A 20923-nucleotide genomic window follows, 5' to 3' on the forward strand; every position below is an offset into this window, starting at 1 on the left:
ATGGTTCCCAGTTTGCAGTCATCTGCGAACTTTGTTATCCAGAGTCCCTTAGTGTTGGCCTGTACTTCAAAGAAGCAGATGCCAAACAAGAGCGGTCCCAGGACTGAACACTGAGGTACTCCACTTGTCACTTGTCTGGAGCTGGATTTGGAGTCGGCTAATTTTACAGTGTGGGTTCTATCAGTAAGCCAGTTAGCAACCCATTGGGTGACGTAGGGATTAATGCCCAGCTTAGTAAGTTTATCTATGATTCCAGAGTGGGGGATGGTGTCAAAGGCCTTGGCAAGGTCTAGATAGGCTGTGTGGACCACCTTGCCCTTGTCCATGGCTCTGGAGACTGATTTGAAGAAGTCAATCAAGTTCAGGAGACAAGATCGGCCCTTCATGAACCCAAACTGGGCGGGGTCCAGTGTTTGAAGGTTGCCAATATCTTTGTTTATAAGTTCCATGATAAAACGCTCCATGGCCTTGCAGATAAGGCTTGTCAGACTGATGGGACAGTAGTTTCTGGGATCCAAGGTGGATCCCCCCCTTGTGGAGTGGGATAACTGTAGCTGTGTGCCACTCAGTGGGCACGAAACCTGAGGTGAGGCTATGATTAAACATGACACATAGGTGAGGTGCCAGTTCATATTGTAGTTCATGTAGTACACAGCCCGGGATGTCATCTGGTCCCATGGATGCTGTATTCTTAGCTTTGGATAGTGCGTTTTTTTACCTGTGTGGCCGTTATTACCGGAATTTGGCAATCTTCCGGTATTGAGATGGGCCATTTAGGGGGTGAGAGGGGGGTGATGTTGGCACTGAATCGATCTGCCAGGATATTGGCAATATCCTTGGGATCAGTATATTTAATGCCATTCTGTTTTAGCTCAGAGCAGATCTGAGCATTGCCATTTAGATTCTTGACATAGTTATAGAATGCCTTGTGGTTGTCTTTGGAATCTTTGGCAATTTTATTTTCGTAACTAGCTTTGGAGGATTTTATGAGGGATCTCAGTTTCTTACTGAGGCTGGTAAGGAAGTTTTTTGCATCCTGGGATTTTCCTCTTTTCTGCAACAGTTTCTTCCTTTTGTTGTAAAGTTTGTTTATGGCAGGGGACCACCAGATTGACTTCTTTTTTTGAGATGAGAGCATCTTGGTTCTATTTGGGATAGCACGATTTATGCATGAGTGGATGTGCTCGTACAGTGCCTTAGTGTAGGATTCAGCAGTTGAACTTTCAGCTCCCGTCTGCATGGGTGTCATGAAATTTGTCATTTCTGACTTGAGTAGCATGAAGTTGGCTTTGGAGAAGTTTTTTATGGAGGTTTCCTTACTGGGATGTTAATGGGGTGGGAGATTAGTTCAATGGATTTTAAGAATGGTCAGAGGTGGGTGTAGGTTGAGACCATGGGTTCATTGCATTAGTCCTAAATGTGACCAGGCCCAGGGAGCCCTAGGTGGGGGTGGGGGAAGTGATTAGTGGAATGCGTTGGAATTTATGACCGTTGAGCAAATTGTGGCAAAGTGTTGGTACATGAGAGGCTTTTCTTCTTAATGGCAGAGAAAAAAGTTAAAGCTCAGCCAGGGTGTTCTGTCTTAATATTTTCCAGAAGAATTAAAAAGGTGTAGTGAAATTTTGGGGTTTGGGGGGGGTGGGGGGGTAGCAAGCTACAATTTGGATTGCAGTCTTCCTAGTGTTAGTTGCACCTGGAGAATTTCAGACGTATTGTGTTGGGCAACTAGCCTGGTTGTGTGAATATCCTTGGTGAATATTGGCACCCCTCCAGCTTTAGTGTTTTGGTCCTGCTTTGTTGGCTGAAAAGTGTGGTAAGAGTTGTACCCTGGTATTGCAGGGGTGCTCTCTGGAGCCTTGAACCAGGTCTCAGTTACTGCACAGATATCAATGTTCTCCATTTTTAGGAGTGCCTCGAGAGAGTGCATTTTGAGGTTTAGACTTCTAGCATTGAGTAGCATTACCTTCAGATTTTGCATGCTTGTACCTGTTACAGTGGTGGTTTTGTCCTTTGAACTTTGCCTATAAAAGGCACTATAGGGGTGGCAAGAGCCTTAGCCAGTAACCTGAATCCCAGGGGTGACAGGTGCAGACCATCTCTGGCAAAGCATCGTGGTCTGTCAATCATGTCGTCCCAGGCAGACAGATACTGGATCCCCTTTGAATGACACCAGAAGCTTAGCCAATTGTTGAAGTCAATCATTTTGTCCTTATATTGTGGTATCATTCTGGGCGAAGGCAAGATGCTACTCAGGGCTAGGGTCATACCTGCCTGGGCCACATGATCCGAGAGCTCTTCCATGTCTCTTTCATGTAGTCCAGGGAGGTACGTCTCAAGTCATTCACTCCAACATGGACAATGACAGAGTCATATTTGTACTTGTTGTGGAGTGACTTGAGTGCATGCGTTATGTGGCAGATCCTGGCAACCGACAGGCAGCTGACTGTAATTTTCTCTTTGTTCAACCTGGTGAGAGGGACATCAGTGTGCCAGACTATAGAGTCACCTATGACTAAAGTGTTAGGTACATTGTCTTGCCTTAGGGGCTGTTGCTGGGTGGCACACAGGTGTTGTGAACTATGTGACACTTTGGTTGTGATTGGTGTTTGTTTGCGTTTCAGCATCAGAGGTCCTTCCATTCTATGGAAGGCACACATAGCAGTGGCTTGTTCCACGATGACACAGAAATAAGTATGCTCATTTACTTGGATTAATAGTATGTTGAAGAACTGCTGCAGTATGCTTGAATAAGAAGCCTGAGAGATGCCCAGCATGCCCCATTATATATTTAAAAGAGCTCCACTGCAGGTATAAGAGGGGTCTACATAACTTGGTATCCATTGGAATAGGACGGCTGTACATTCCTCAGTTTCCAGTTTGCAGTCCAGCCCTTATTATTTCCCTGGCCACTCTAAACGGGTCAAGCATCTACTGATCCTCAGAGATGTAATGATCCACTCATTACCTGTATCTCCTTTGCCAAGGTTATTGAGCATCACTTTATACAATGGGTTATAGTATGATGGAAACAAGGAGCTCCGCATGGGTACTACAACACTAGTTCCAAAATCAAGCATCTTCTCTGATTGAAAAATATCTAGGAAGTACACATCTTCTCTTTTTATGTTACCTTTTCAATGTGCATTTAAATAACAAAATGTCACTCTGATTCAAAAAACACAGCAAATTATAATAGCAGAGGCATAACATTTGCATATAATTTCTCCTTTAAATTTCATTAGGCTTTAATTTACATATGATATGCCCTGCAGCTTTTCAGGTGTTTCACATTTGCATTGGGTATATCTCTGAATCACATCTTCCTTGCACTTGTGTACAAATAGCACACATACCCACTGCACAAAAGTATAATAATAGCAAAAGAGACCACTCTACATATATACCTAGTTTTCGACATGCTTTATTAAAGTGTGTACTTTATAAATAAATCACCCATTTGGTAGCCAGATGGTTTATAGTGCAGGTTGTGGTGCATAAGTAAAATTCACTTAAGTATGATACAATCATAGTCTTCTCGTGGTACAGCTGCATCAGAGATGACTGTCCTCTACTCTGCTAGTGTCTATATGGATATACTTTTATGTCATAGTTGTCTTATAATTGCAATATCATATGATATGGACATATTTTGCGATCAATGTAACAGTAGATTTTAAGGGTTGAATTTCTGTTAAATAGTGTGTACATTAGGAAGGATGCTGCGGTGGTACAGTGGTAGCGTTGTTACCTCAGAGCAAGAGGTTCTCCAGTTCAATTCTCATCTTGGCTTGGGAGCGCCTTCTGTGTGGAGTCTGCATGTCCTCCCCACGGTTGGGTAGCGTTCCAAAGACATGCATGCGTAAATGGGTGTCGAGCTGGCACCTTGGCGTTTCATAAAAAAATTAACTGCCAATCATTAGCGGACCAGAGTTCTGCTGTGGCGTCCCCTTACAGGGAAAAAGCCGAAAGACAAACAACAACAACAAGTGCGTACATTAGCAATGTGAATGCATGCCTCAGAAAGCATGATTAACTGTAAGTGCAATACAGTAGACACCTCTTTTGCATGTGTATCTGTTAATTGTTTATTGCAGTCTGGCCTTGTTTATGACTGAAAAAAAATATTTGGACCATCCCATCTTCCCAGTTAACTGACAAGCAAAGAAACAAATAAATTCCTCAAATATCTTGACTGTAAGAGAACCAGAGACCTTTAATAAAATGGGTTCATTAAAAAAACAGATAACTTATTTTTCACTTTTCAATTTATTCTCAGTTTATAATATCAGCTGGCAGAGGGAAAGGGGCCCTTACCTTACTGCACTGAATATAGTTGAAAAAGATAATTGCCAACTTTTAGGTTTCTTTTTTTAATATTTACACACACACACACACACACTCATCTATCTGTATATAATATATATATATATATATATATATATATATATATATATATATATATAAATTAGATATAGATACATAAATATAGATAGATATTGTAGTCAGTCATCTGTAATTGACACATTTTTGTATATTACTTAAATATTAATGTTATGCCTTTAAGTACCTGCACCTAATAAACAACTTTTCTTATGTTGCATATCAGCAATAACTAAAATAAAATGTTTTATTTAACTTTAAAAACAAGTATTGCTTATAATCGAAGTTAAAAATGACTAGACATTCTTTAATGCAAACCACTAGAAACAGAGAGGTAGAGAGGGAGAGAGAGAGACTCATTTCAGAATAAATGATCATTTCTGCAGCTGATTAATTTACTACAGTTTTGACAGTTAATTGAAAACTAGCTCTCTGTTTTTGTATAGATCACTTAACAGTGAGGGAAAATCCTCAACTGACACTTTATCTAATCATTAAAGAAACTCTGACCTTGTGGTAATCCCAGTTCTGTAAGTGATAATGCACAAAGGGTAAGAAAAGATTCATTTTCCTTGATGGATCAGTGAGCATGGTAGCAGCATAGAAATGAACTGGTCTCCACAGGCTCCACTTAAACAACTAAAACCCTTTTATTTGGAGATTTGAGATGTTGTCTTCGTAAATGTAAGCTTTTAGCAGATTAAATATTTAAAAGCTGTGTTCTTATTTTCCGTGTGTCAAAGACTTTAGTTCCTTAAGCCTATCAGTGAGCCAATAACAGCCATGAAGGTCAGATGCAGTGGCATAAATTGTTAGAAGAGAATAAAAAAGAAGGTCAAACCACATTTTATCTATTTCTAGCATCCAAAACACATGGAACATTTCTTTTAAAGATATAATTATTAGTGTCAGACTAATTTATTAAATTCAGTCCTTAAAAAGCACACCGTGTTGAAGTTAAAAAGTATCTATTTATGGAAGTGATTTTCTTTCTTAATGTAAATGCATATTTTTTAGGAAACTGTCTTTTGTGTGCTCATATTTAGGCTGATTAGAGAGTATCCTTCATGACAAAACACAGTTTAAGTTAACTGCAATGCTAAATGTATGCACATTAATCTAGTAGAATAGGAAGTGGTACTGACAGCACTGAGAAATCACCAGCAAAAATCCATCCTCACAGGTGTGCACAATTACGTATTGAAACAGTATGGATAAGAAGCAATATATAATAAGCTTTGATACCTTTTTCAAATATATCAGTTTTTACTTCTTACCTAATTTATGTTTTAATGTCCATATTTTCATAGCAAAAGATTTTCTAAAATATGTTGTGATACCAACTAAAGGAATTACTTTTAGTGGGCAGTGCAAACCATTTCTCTAAAAAAAAAAAAAAAAAAAATCCAAAGTTAAAATTCTGACTAGCTGCTGCTTGGTATTCTGGGAACATAACAAGAAGAGAGTGTGAATCCAGACAAGATACAACTGAGATAATAAGGGAAAAAACATGTCACAGATCAGCAGTGTTATCATTCACTCTCTTCAGGTACTTCTGTTACTATGTATTGCAGTACAAAATGTGCAGTTCTAGTCCTTATGATATGATGACTCTTGGACTTTAAAAGCTACAAAGATGGTACATCTTCTTATTTGTTTCAGTTTCATTTCAGAATGCTAGTCTGGTGCAAAAGCTATTGTCAAGACATCAGATAATTGTGTTGGAAAAAAAATATGTGCTGCATCTTTAAGCTCTGTTTCTGCAATAAAACTATATATTTTTTGGTAGTCTGAAAGTCTGAACTTCAGAGCGTTTAGACAGGCATCATTGATAAATCCATTAAGCATTTTTTTTATGAAACTTACACCAAAATGATCTAGTTTCTTTTCTTTTTTGCTATCTGAACAAGTTACCCTGCTTGAACCAATTTACCACACTCAGAGGGAAATACATTCCATTAATGACTAATGATGCTATATGTCCCACCCTATGCTGTGAGGCTTGTTAGATAAAATGCATATTCAACTTGCCCAACTGAAAAACATCTGAGGCAAAATGATTACAGTGAAACGGTTGTCACATGCCATAGGTGCTACAGCTGAATGTATGTTTTTCTTTAATTACCAAAAGAATGGCAGTGTCAAATAATAGTTCCCTCCTGAAGAAACTAACCATGGAGGATGACCTTGAGGCATACCTAGTAGAATCTGAACAACATGCCCTGCAAGGAGTATTGAGAAAAATGACAGGGCAAAGAGTCATTATCCCTGTAATACAGACCCAATGCAGCTTTCATGAATATGGAGTAGACAGTCTATAAGGGCTATGAAAACATTAAAATCACATTTTGGTCTGAACAGTTGTTACTTCAAGAAGATCTTAAGTTTCACACCAGTTTATTTTCACCTTATAAATCAGTAAAGGTCGTAGCTGTATGAGATTAAATACTTTTGTGTTTACATATGAAGGGTTAACATTCTAAAAATAAAAATACAGAACAGCTAGCTGTTGATAATTTTAAAAGTACTTTCCTACTGCTTTAGAAATGTGGACATTTCAAAGTGAGCCTAAGTATGCTGAAAATATTGTAGTAGTAGTAGAAAGCTATGTAAACATGCAAGAACTTCTTACAAACACATAGTGCCATCTGCAGACATAGTCTCTGTTAATTGCTGGAAAATGGGTCATATAGGTAGATTTTGCCCTAGTAATGGTAATACAATTATACCTAAGAAAACTGCAGCCATTGAAAAGCTTGTTGTAAACTGAACTATACTCATGGAATGTGACACAATAGCTGTCATGGAATGTGACACAATATCTGCAAGGTTAGTCAAGTCAGAGATTTTCTACTATGATTCAAACAAGTTAATGAAAAGCAATGCCATAACTGATGGCACAAAATTGCAAAGATTACTTGAATAGACAGTATGTCACACTTATAAAATTACAACCTGTTTGTAAAATGAAAATCCTCATTCAGGAAACTTTAAAGATAATCTCTATACAATGAGATAGAAAAGAAGGTCCCATTACTCAAGATGATATAGTGACCATGTATGGGGAAATACTTAATCCTGTTGCTGTAGTTGCCAGTGCATCACATGATGTGATAAGAAAAGATAAGAAAAGATTTTTACCTAACTTGAGGAACTGAGGAGGCAATGGGAAGAAGGTTTTCCTTCCCATATACCATCTTATCAGAGATAGTGGAAACAACAACTGAATAAGTCCAAAGAAACACCTTAGCCTAACACTGTAAAAGAAGAGTTGGGGACAATAGCCTCTATGTATACACATATAAGAATATATGGTCCAAATGAAGATAAAAGAATTACATTAGAAAACCCTAAAGCTACTAACATTTGCTAAAGATAATGAAGATTAGAAGAACCTGTTTCCTCCCATCCAAAAATATGTCTAAATGTGTGTGTGTGTGTGTGTTTGTATATACATACATCTACACACACGCACACACACACACACACACACATATATATATATATATATATATATATATATATATATATATATATATATATATATAAAAAATCCAAAAAAGTAAGGTACAATAAATAAAGATCTGCACCAGAAAATATACAGCCAAAACAAACAACAATCTGATGCAGTCAGCAGGCAGTAAAACATCCAACAAAACTTTAATAAAAGTAATAAAACAAAAAATAAAACAGAAGATAAGTGCATTTGGGTATTACAAACCCTTCCTCAGATCTAGCATTTTGAAAACATATTGAGATTAAGTACATAATTCCAATTCAAATTGCACAGTCAATTAAAAGACTGACCAATCAAAAGATTTAAGATAGTCTCCTCCTTCAAAAACTTAGTTACGGAGGTGTATCTATACTGAATGAGTGGATGAATAAATGACTAAGGAGCAATCAGAAGTTCAATTCAGGGGCACTGCCCTATTATTGACCAATCAGCATTTTCTTCTTAATCTCCTTCCTTTAAGTGCTGGTTTCAAAGGTAAATTGGCATTAAGTCCTGGAAGCAAGTAAGCTTATAACTCTGCAATCCATTTCATTTCATTGTATTTTATCTTAAGGCTAATGTCTCCCCCTCTACTATTTTCCTTAGTTACTTGTAATGCCATGAAAAAGAACTGATGACCGGGGTTGTCATAAATGTGCTTAGTGAGCAGATTCTTAAAGTGCCGCTGAACTGAACTTTTGTTTGCTCCTTAGTCATTTATTCATTCATTTAATGTAGATACACCTCTGTAGCTAAGTTTTTGAAGGAGGCGATGATCTTAAATCTTTTGATTAGTCAATATTTTAATTGAATGTGTAATTTGAATTACATACTTAATCCCATTAGCTCTTGAAAATGGTTGATCTGCGGAAGGATTGGTAATACCTGAAAGCACTAATCTCCTGTTTTATTTTTTGTTTTATCAGTTTTACAAAAGTTTAATTGGGTGTTTTATGGCTAAGTTAGACTGACAGCTCGGAAGATCGACACTCATAACACAGACGCCAGAAGAACGACGAAGCAGATGACCGACAAGTCGTAATCCCGATTTGAAAACACCAACATGGATAACTTGTTAGAGCAACCTGGTAAGTGTGCAATGGCTAGGGTGTGGGTAAGGTAAGTGTGTGATAGTGAGGGACTTAGGGTTAGGGTGCGGGTAAGGTAAGTGTGCGATAGTGAGGGACTTAGGGTTAGGGTGCGGGTAAGGTAAGTGTGCAGTAGTGTCAGACCTTAGGGTTAGGGTTTTGGTTAAGGTTAGTGCACAGATAGTTTTGTATAAGGTGTAGTGTAGGTTTTTAGGTTGTTGGTGTGCTTCTGTTGTGTGTAACAGTGAACTTTTTGTTTTGTTAAAGTGTCGGGACTGTGGTTTTTCGGGCAAGTGAACTTTCATGTTTTTGAGGTTCCGTTCTTCTGGCATCGGTGTTTTGAGTATCGATCTTCTGAGCTGTCGGTCTAACGTGGGGAACCCATATATATATATATATATATATATATATATATATATATATATATATATATATATATAAACCGAGAAAGAGTATCAGGTTACAAGTGAAGGATTTTCCAGATGAGATTTTCAGTCCTTCTACAGAGTCATACAACCAGAATACTAAGATAGGCTCAGTGGGGGATTAACCTTCCTGACAGTGTTTAAAGTGCACTTACCTACAAGGTTGTTTTAAATGATATTTTCTGTATAACAAGTCAAATTACTCCACTTTTGTTTTAAATTTGAGTAGTCCTAAACAAGAAGTGAAATTATATTTACCAACCAATAATAAATTACTTACTCATTTTGGAAAATTTTAACTATGAAAAACAACCCAAACTGCTGTTAACTCCAACCAAGGAATTCAGAAAGATCCCCACTGCTAACAGTTGCAAGAGCATTGGCCAAAACTGACTATTTCTTCAATCATGAAAAGTGCGATTCAGGGACACATTAGCTACAGTCAGAAAAGATCTTATTATTGACTAATTTACGTCTCTGAATATTCTGTAATTACTGTGAATGTAAATCAGAACTTTCCTATGGTAAGCACTACTGGTGATACATGCATGATGTTGGCACAGACACCACCCTATTCACTTTCTCACACACACACACATACACACACAGACACACACTGACACACAGACACACAGACACACACACACACACACACACACACACACACACACACACACACACACACACACACACACACACACACACACACATACACACATATTCATACATGGATGTACTCTGCCTGTCTTGTAACTGACCCCACTACTTTGATCCCCCAAATAGACAAAGACATACATAAGTGCATAAATAAACACACACACACACACACACACACACACACACACACACACACACACACACACACACACTCAAACTGACATGCACACACATTCACACACATACACACAGGCAGACACACACACACACACACACACACACACACACACACACACACACACACACACACACACACACACACACACACACACACACACACACACACACACACACTTGTAGCCACTCATCCCTCTGCATGCTTTCACACATGTAGCCACACACACAAACCATTACCTTGCTGCCAACCTTCCCAGCAAGTAAGTTAAATGCAATGTCACCCACTCAAATCACTGGGTGAATGCAAATGTTTGGTAGTGCTCATTAACATGGCCATGAGGTATCTTCACAGCTGAATGATTCTCTTGACTGTATAAATGCCTCACCATAGGCATTTGAAGGAGAGAGCACATGGCTAATCAGCACAAGACTCTCCCCCACCCATAGCTCTCAACCAACCAGACAAATCTCAACAGAATCAGGGACAAATCCACAAATAATCAGGGACAATCAGGGACACTTTTAAAATATAAGCACTAGTAATTTGAAACATTGACAGAATATGATAACGTGAAATAATATACAGCTTCTGAAGTAAAAGATGTCAATAAGTCTAACTATTGTCATTACTTAATAACTACAATTCACCACCTGTTCTTCAAAAGTCATAAGTTTTAGGATGGATTAAGAGGGACAGAGCTAAAATTTGAGTCAAAATAAGGGATGTCCCTGAAAATCAAGGACAGTTGAGCGGCATGCCCCCACCTCATTAGTACTGGCTGTAGGACACTGAGTTTGCCCTTCTTTGTTGTACTGTACTGCACTACAAATCTCTCTGAATCAGAAATTATTGCTATGAGAGGTAAAAATGACTTACCCCTAAAAGTAACCTTTCTGAATTCTACCCAAAGGTATGATTATTATATAAATCTGTTCTTAACCATAACACTTAAACCATAATCTTAAATCCTTGACCATAACCTTGACTCTAAAAGTCCATCCCTAGCACTATCCTTAAAAAAATTATTCCTAACTCAAAAACTCTAAACATAGCAATAAAATCCTATCACTAATCTTAAAAGTACCAGAAATGTACCTCTGAATAGACTACATAAAACTGCCTACCTGCAAAGCATGCATTTCTCATTTATCACCGAAAACTGTCACATTTGTGATTTTTAATGTAACTCAGTCACACTACTTACACATACCCTCTGCCTACATGCAAGCAGTAACCATGGCTATTGTAATGAAAGTAAAAATATCACTGCAATGCCAGTGGTTAAGCAAACAAAAAGCTGCAGACAATCAAGCTAAATAGCACAGTCCATAGAAAGAGATAGCCATGTAAAACTAGTGAAACTGAAACACCTGGCACACCATATCTGAATCTCCCCTAAACAGACAATCAAGCTAAATAGCACAGTCAGTAGAAAGAGATAGCCATGTAAAACTAGTGAAACTGAAACACCTGGCACACCATATCTGAATCTCCCCTAAAACTGCTCAGTTTAAGTGCAGTCACAGGATATGCTCCTTAGTTATAGCAAATGTCCATCTCCCACCTCAGCTTCCAGGAAATGTAAACCAATCGGTCTACTAAGTGCAATCTGCAAAGTCATGCAATGCCTTAAAATACATCTGATTTCCTAAGCTCTGATTAAAAAATAATATATCAATGCACTAGACCCACATTGATATGTTTTTTTTTTGTTTTTTTTTTGCAGGAGATCACATATAATTAATTTAGAAAACTTGTCTGAGAAAGTCACTGAAGCTGTAGATATCAGTTATATAGTTCATACAGTATACCTTGATCTATATAAAAATCTTTGACACTATTCCACATGGCTGGTGTTCCAAATTAGCTTAACTGCCTAACCTTGCAAGTGTGAATGGAGATCGCCATTGGGAATTCTTCCCTTTACTTCAATGTAGCGAGATCTAGGAGTTGGTATATTTAAGTAGCGGGAGGTGTGGGGGGTGCAGCCCCCCATGTAGGGGGTGCAGGTAGGGTTGTTCCCCACTCAGAGCGATGAGGTAGGTTTTTCTTTTGTTTTTGCATTTTTTATTTTGGTTTCAATGTTTTACAACTTTGCTCATATGGTGTCGCCCATATGGTGTTCGAAGTTGTAAAACTTCATTCTTATAATATAGACCCGACTGGAGAATGCCAACAACAGGTACCTAAGATCAGTTGTCCTTAAAAAATGATCTCAGTTTTCTTCTGGTACTCTTTAGTCAAGTAGTGATTTGGCTAGAGTCTGCCAGGAATTTGAGTTCTGAATCTTTGGGGATGATTTTCCCATAGTACATATGTTTTTTTTTTTTTAAATTGTGAAAGGAATCCAGATAGTCAAAGGTTGTTGCTTTGCATAGTAACAGATATGGGTTTGATGAAATAAAGGTTTCTGGGAGTCACTATAGTTTGTTCAGTGTGGAAAGTGGTGATCAGTTATAAAGGTATTGAATTGGCCAGGAAGTTTTTGAATCATGGGGGTCCAGAGCTGCAATATTTTGTGACAGTTTTTTTATTGGTTTATTGAGACTTTGCTGATAAAGATTTGGTGTGATTCAGACTGGATGGTATTCATTTAAGTGATATTTTGTTGCATTTGTTTAACCACGTGGGCAAAGTGGTTAGAAAAACATTTTATATAGCCCACCTAATCATGAAGGGATTCACATCTAGATCAGGGGAGGTCATTGTGCCTCTCTACTCATCCCTCATCAGGCCCATAATTTAATACAATGCCCCTTTTGGGATGTACCTTACCAGACACCTCCAGCAACTGGAAAGACCCCAAAAGTACTTCACCAAGAGGATCAAAGGGCTCAAACAGATGCCATATGCTGCCCGGTTAAAGAAACTCCAGCTCTACTCAGTGGCATACCGCCTGTTCAGAGGCGATCTGTGCCTGACATATAAAGCCATGTCCAACCCGGAATTAATGGACATGCTGCACCTCAGAAAATCCAAATCCCATCGAGCTACGTGCTCAAGAGACTTGAACCTCAGCACTGAAATAAATAGGACATGCTGGAGGGACAGATTCATAACCCAGAGGCTCCCTTCACTCTGGAATAAAATTCCAGTCCAGGTTAGGCAGAGTCCCTCATTGACTCTCTTCAAGAGGAATCTTGATGAGTGGATGGGAGATCGTAGGTTTACCCCGGGTATCACTTCTGTGTCACTGTTAGATAGAGGCACAGTATACTAACCTCGAAAAAGGGCATAGCAAAATAAATTTAAAATGGGTGGCGAAAGCCAAACACATTCTGGCTAGGCTTATAAATGCCCTAGGGCAGATAGCCTAGTATGAACCTATGAACCTATGAACCTATGTTCACAAGCCTTTGCTGTAGAAAAATTTAGTGAAAGGAATTAAGATTAATTAGATCTGGAATTCAGTTGATTTGCCAGACAAGAAAAAGGGAATAAGCTGCCATTTAGAAATCCTGGTGGATGATGTAAGATGGGTTTTGTAGGACAGGAACCTTTTCATTCCACATTCCTTGCTCTCAGCTGGCTGGCCCCTTTTTTAGAGTAAGCAGCGGCTACACTGCTATAAGTTGTGTTAGGTTGCATTCAGTGGTCAGTATGCCATATGCTTATTAGTTCTATTTCTTTCAGGTGAATGGTCATCAACATTGCCTGATGTATTTGCTTGCTATACTTGGTTTACTCTTAAGTGAAATGTATATTTTTTGGATGTTTGATAGTTAATAAGGTCTGGTTTTACTGGCTTTTTTACTGAGGTTATTTGTGTCTGCTTCATGTCAGGGGTATATGGATAAATAGAGTTTGCCAGGCAGACATATTTGTCTGTGTATGCCTACATGGTAAGGGACTGTCAAGCAATAAGTTAGGTAAGATGGTTGGGAAAAAGAAAAAAGAAAGTGCAAGTGACAAAAGTGCAAGGTCACACACACACACACACACACACACACACACACACACATCTACAGATTAGTTATAATGAAATGCTATATCCTAGGATTTAGCAACATATTCTTTGATGCCTTGGAGATGTTTATAATGTGAAAATATAAAGCTTTAAATCTGTTCATCTTCAGACTATTTGAATAACAACTTAAGTTGCCTGTTTTTATTTCTTTGTTTGCTTATTTTATTTTTCTCTCTCTTCCCCATAGCTGATCATTTTAATGTATCTTGAGACAATCTAGCAATTGCCCCATGTTTACTGACAACTAGTTAATCACTAAAGTAAGAGATACAGCATGCAAGAAGTGTACCTACACAATATCACTTGAGGCAAAACTCTCACATACAAGCTCACATTAGGTCAGCAAACCCACGCACACAATAGCCTCAATACATAGCATACAGCACAGACATAGATCAATGTATCTCTAAAAAAACAAAACGTGAATGGCAGTGGCAGATAATACAAAAACCAAGTAAGAACTCCTTCAAAAGAATCCACATTTGGGGTGAGAAATGTGGATACTTTTGAAGGAGTGTTTACTTGGTTTTTTGCATTATCTGCCGCCTACTATTCACGTTTTGTTTTTTTAGAGGTTCGTTTTGTTGTTTCAGAGTTTCTATAGATCAATAATAATATCAATAACCTATAATGTTTGCTGAACATTTAAATGCAATCTTTGTAAAAATCCTACACCATCCATTGGCAAAGCATATACAGAAGCACTCAGTAAAAAAACATCAAGCACCAAACATATTGCCACACTCAGTGCAGTCCCAAATTCAAAGCCCATAAGGCAAGTAAACACACTTCCCAAGATCCTAGACATTGGGGACTCCATTTTAAGACAAAATGATGTCCCTCTAACCAGATTGAACAAAGAGAAGCTAATGGTAAGTTGCCTATTTGGAGCCATGATCCAGCAATCACACATGCACTCAAGTCATTACACCACAGTTACCAGTATGATTTCATCACCGTCCATGTAGATGTAAATGACCTAAGATGTACCTCCCTAGACTATTTGAAGAGAGACATTATGTAGCTCTTGGACTATATATCTCAGCTTGGTATGAGCCTTGCACTAAGCATCATATTACCTTCACTGAGGGTGATAATACAATATAATCAAAAGATGATGGATTTTAACAGCTTGTGTCATTCTAAGGGAATTCAATATTTGTCAATATGAGAGGCCATGGTTAAAAGACCACATTGCTTTGCCAGGAATGGTCTGCATTCATCACCTCTAGACTTTCAAATTCTTGCTAAAACCTCATCCTCCACCATACAGCCTTTTTTAGGCAATGCCAAATTGGCAAATATACCAACAAAGCAAAATCAACTCAATTGAACCTCAAGGTGGTACTGCTCAATACCAGCAGACTAAACAAAAATATACTCCCTCCAAGCTCTCCTTATGCTTGAGGATCTAGACATCTGTTAGTTACTGAGACATGGTTTAAAGCCACAAAGCATTGCCAGGTGTGCAAGATTTCAGTGCCCTCCCCACTTTTAGACTAATAGCCGCATGGACAGGGCTAAAGTTGGAGGTGTCTCAATATAAATCAATAACAAGTATACCTCTAGGATTATTAAACAGAATAACTCACTGGAGTTTCTCCACATGCAGATTACCATAAATAATATCCTGTACGGTATCCTAGCTAACAATTGCTCACCCTCCATGTCACAAGAAACGTATAGAGCATACTTAGATCTACTATTGAAAATTACTATCCAAATGAACACCCTACTGATGGGAGACTTTAATATCCCCTCTATAGACTGGCAATTCTACATGACTTCAAATCTGCAGGCACAGAGATTCCTGGGCTACAGAATTACAAACACCCTTGATCAGTTAGTGCATATGGCAACTAGAAGCTTCAACATACTGGACCTCATACTCACAAATATGGGAAAAGAATGCATGGTCCCAATGTCATATCTTCCTTGTTAAGGTTCGACCATATAGCTGTCTCCTTTGAAATCAAAATCATCTAAGTAACCCCAATAAACCCAGTAACAGTTAAGACATATTCAAAGGCAAATTACTTTTTATTAAGCAACAATGTGTCAAAATCCAGTGCCCATCCAAACCTAAAAAACGCAGCAGCCTATGCAGAATTGTTCATGAAAATCCTGTACAGCCATTACAATGGCTGCATAAAGGTTGCTGTACCTACCAGAAGTAAGCCCAAAATACCCCCCCCCCAAAAAAAAAAAAAAACACCTGGTGGCAAACAAAATTAAACAGAATACACAACAAAAGAAAAAAAATCATGGTTAAAATCAGGAACTGTAACATAAAGATAAGGACTCTCTCATCTAACTAAGCAGGCAGCTGTGAACTATAAGACATTCTTCAGCTATCTCAGAAACTTCAAAGGCCATACACAGCACTGAGCTCAACTGAAGCTTAATGGAGCCACATTCACTGAGCTGGGCAATATAACAAATCTGCTGGCTGAAAATTTTTGTTCCAACTTTGTTCCCCAACACACACACACTCAGCCCCAAACACTCCAAAACAAACATAACCCTTTCAGCTATCAATACAGAGTATGTCTTGGCCGTGCTCACTAAGGCCAAGAAACAAACCCTGAATGGGCTCTGATAATATCTCAGGATGTCTCCTTAATTTCTAAAATACAACTTATCAGGGCCACTGGAGTTACTATTTAAGTGGAGTCTCAAAAAGGCTTTATGCCTCAAGAATAGAGGACTGCAATGGTCATTCCCAGATCCCAGAAACTACAGACCCATTAGTCTGACTAGTCTTATTTGCAAAGCCATGGTAAGAATTGGCATGGAAATGAAGAACAAAGAAATTGGAGACCTCCAGGTACTGGATCCATCCCAATCTGGCTTCATCAAAGGAAGGGCATGCCTACTGAACCTGGTGGACTTCTTTGAAAAAGGTCACCAGGGCAAGAAATGTGGGTAAAAGGGTGCATGCTGCCTACCTTGGGTTGGTTAAGGCATTTGATACAATACCCCTCTCATGCATTGTTAATAAACTTACAGAATTAGGCATAAACCCCTATATAACATGCTGGATAACAAGTAACCTCATAGATATTACACAGACCACCTCCACAAATGCACCAGTCACCAGTGGAGTCACTCAAGCCTCCATGCTGGGCACACCCCTCTTTGGCATCTACTTCTTGGATGTCAAAGCCAATGCCAAAGGCCTCTGGCTGGTCAAGATTGCAGATGATTGCAAGATGGGAGCAGTTATAGAATCCCTCCAAGATGCAAACACCCTGCAGGAAGGTCTAACACAGACAAATGACTCATGCAAAAGCCATACATAGCTTATAACTCAATGCCAAGAAATACATTATAGTACCTTTTGGAAGTTGGCCATCCTAGGAAACTACATCATAGATGAACCCTTCCTAAGAATAGACTCATTAGTCAGGGATCTCAAAACTCATGTAAATAGTAACCAAGCCTTTGACCAGCATGTGTCCAAGGTATTAAGAAAATTGTTCTATGTTGTTCAACTTATAAGTAAGGGCATGGCATCTAGGTCCAGGGAGGTCATCATACCACTGTACTCCACTGTCATCAGACCCATCATAGAGTATAATACTACCTCTCGTATGTACTTGACCAGAATCATGCAGCAACTAGAATGTCCAAACGTTCCTTTCAAAAAGAATACAGGCCTTAAACATAATGCTCTGAGCAGATCACATCAGACCCTATCACTATACTCGGTCTCCTACAGGCTGCTGATAGGTGATCTATGACTTGTGTACAAGACATCCATGGACCCTTCCTTGATGACCCTTCTGCAAATCCACAGTGGGTTACATTTGGGTTGCATGGCTAGGCTAATAAAGGTTCTAATGGTCATTAATGTAGTATAATCCTATGACCCTATGAATCTTCTGCTACCAGCTCCTTTCCTCATTCACTACACACCTCAGCATCCTCCAGGCTTGAAATTACCAATGTCCAGGGCCAAGGAAGAAACTGAGGATGCTCAGGCAGTATCAGCATCATACTGCTACTGGAAAGTTTGATCTAATCCCTTTCTGCCATTCAGCAACCTTGTTTGCTCTAGAAGATGCATTCTTCTACACATCAGCAACTTTTCTACCAAGTGGTATACCATTCCCAGCATAGGTCTTGTCAGACTCTCATTGCTGCTATTGCAAAAAAAGTTAGGCAGCCTTAATGCCCCTAGGATGGATTAGCTGGCGTCAGCCACTCACTCATATCCTCTCCCATAAAGTTCCCCCAGTGCCTATATCACTACTCAAACACAAGCTCTGTAGGGTGAAATATGTTCTTTATCACTTGGCTCCATGTGGCCAGGTTACTTCTTTAATTTTATCCAGATAGGTGTGCTGGTCCTTGGAATATTTTACATCCCTGAGTTGGGTAAAATAAACTTAAGTAGCAGAACATACACATTGAACATCATTAAAAAGAGTTTAGACTGTCTAATTTTAATAAAGTAAATGCAGATATTAAAAGATAGACATTAATGCTACCAAACTAGTAAACAATATTTTGTTGCTGACTACAGCTCTGGAAAAGAAAAACACAAGCAGACATACATATGTACATATACATATATGTGTGTGTGTGTGTGTGTGTGTGTGTGTGTGTGTGTGTGTGTGTGTGTGTGTGTGTGTGTGTGTGTGTGTGTGTGTGTGTATATATATATATATATATATATATATATATATATCTATATCTATATATATATATATATATATATATATATATATATATATATATATAGGTCTACCTGAAAATGCCGAAAGTCCACAACGCCGACAACAAGAACACCGACACCGGAAGATTGACAATGGAGAAGACCGAAAGTTGAGAATTCCGACGCTGAGAACACCGACATGTTAAGGTAAGTATGCGATAGGGATGGACGTTAGGGTCAGGGTGTGGGTAAGGTAATTGTGTGATAGTGACAGACGTTAGAGTAGGGTGCGGGTCAGGTAAGTGTGTGATAGTGACAGACTTTAGGTTTAGGGGCAGGTTAAGTGAGTTAGGGTTAGGGTGCGGGTAAGATAAGTGTGCGATAGTGACAGACTTGAGGGTTAGGGGCGGATTACGTGAGCTAGGGTTAGGGTGCAGGTAAGGTAAGTGTGCGATAGTGACAGACTTAAAGGTTAGGGGTGAATTAAGTGAGTTAGGGTTAGGGTGCGGGTAAGGTAAGTGGGCGATAATGACCGACATTAGGGTTTGGGTGCGGGTAAGGTAAGTGTGAGATAGTGACGGACCTTAGGGTTAGGGTTTGGGTTAAGGTTAGTGCATAGATAGTTGTGTATGTAAGGTTTAGTGTAGGTTTGTAAGGTTTTTGGTGTGCTTGTGTTGAGTGTGTTTTTCTTGAAAGTTATTTGTTTTGTTGATTGTCTGGATTGTGGTTTGTTGGGCATGTGAAGTTTCGTGTTTTTGAACTTTCAGTTTTGTCATGTCGGTTATTTCATTGTCGGTGTTTTGGCATGTCGGTGTTATCAGGTAGACCCATATATATTTAAATATATATATATATATATATATATATATATATATATATATATATATATATATAGGGTATTGTGCTGGATATGATATAGAATGCTATATACCATTTTTTTTGCAGATATTAAAAAAAAATGGTAAAGTGTCCAACTATATGCATGGTATAGTTCATAGGTTCATAGGTTCATACTAGGCTATCTGCCCTATGGCATTTATAAGCCTAGCCAGAGTGTGTTTGGCTTTCACCACCCATTTTAAATTAATTTTGCTATGCCCTTTTTCGAGGTAAGTATACTGTGCCTCTGTCTAACAGTGACACAGAAGTGATACCAGGGGTAAACTTACCATCTCCCATCCACTCATCAAGATTCCTCTTGAAGAGAGTCAATGAGGGACTCTGCCTAACCTGGACTGGGATTTTATTCCAGAGTGAAGGGAGCCTCTGGGTTATGAATCTGTCCCTCCAGCATGTCCTATTTATTTCAGTGCTGAGGTTCAAGTCTCTCAAGCGCATAGCTCAATGGGATTTGGATTTTCTGAGGTGCAGCATGTCCATTAATTCCGGGTTGGACATGGCTTTATATGTCAGGCACATTTCGCCTCTGAGCAGGCGGTATGCCACTGAGTAGAGCTGGAGTTTCTTTAACCGGGCAGCATATGGCATCTGTTTGAGCCCTTTGATCCTCTTGGTGAGGTACTTTTGGGGTCTTTCCAGTTGCTGCAGGTATCTGGTAAGGTACATCCCAAAAGGGCATTGTACTCAATTATGGGCCTGATGAGGGATGAGTAAAGAGGCACGATGACCTCCCCTGATCTAGATGTGAATCCCTTCATGATTAGGTGGGCTATATAAAATGTTTTTCTAACCACTTTGGCCACGTGGTTGTCAAATGAGAGATTGCTATCAACTTGGGTCCCCAGGTCCCTAATTACTACTTCTGTACTTAATGGATTACCACCTATGTGGTAATTTGTGGGCACTTTGTTTTTGTCAAAGGGGATGACTATACACTTTTTGGCGTTTAGCTTGAGGCCATGGCTCTGGCACCAGTTGTCTGTTTCTATGAGGCCCTTTTGGAGGATGCTTGTGTCGGTTGGAGAGTCTATTATGGCGCCCAGTTTGCAGTCATCTGCGAACTCGGTCAGCCACAGTCCTTCCATGTTGGCTTGTACCTCCGAGAAATATATACCGAACAAGAGAGGTCCAAGGACTGAGCCTTGTGGGACGCCACTTGTAACTGGTTTGGA

Source organism: Protopterus annectens, chromosome 5.part1 (genome assembly GCF_019279795.1).
Source record: "Protopterus annectens isolate FY-2018-M chromosome 5.part1, PAN1.0, whole genome shotgun sequence".
Classification (NCBI taxonomy): domain Eukaryota; kingdom Metazoa; phylum Chordata; order Ceratodontiformes; family Protopteridae; genus Protopterus; species Protopterus annectens.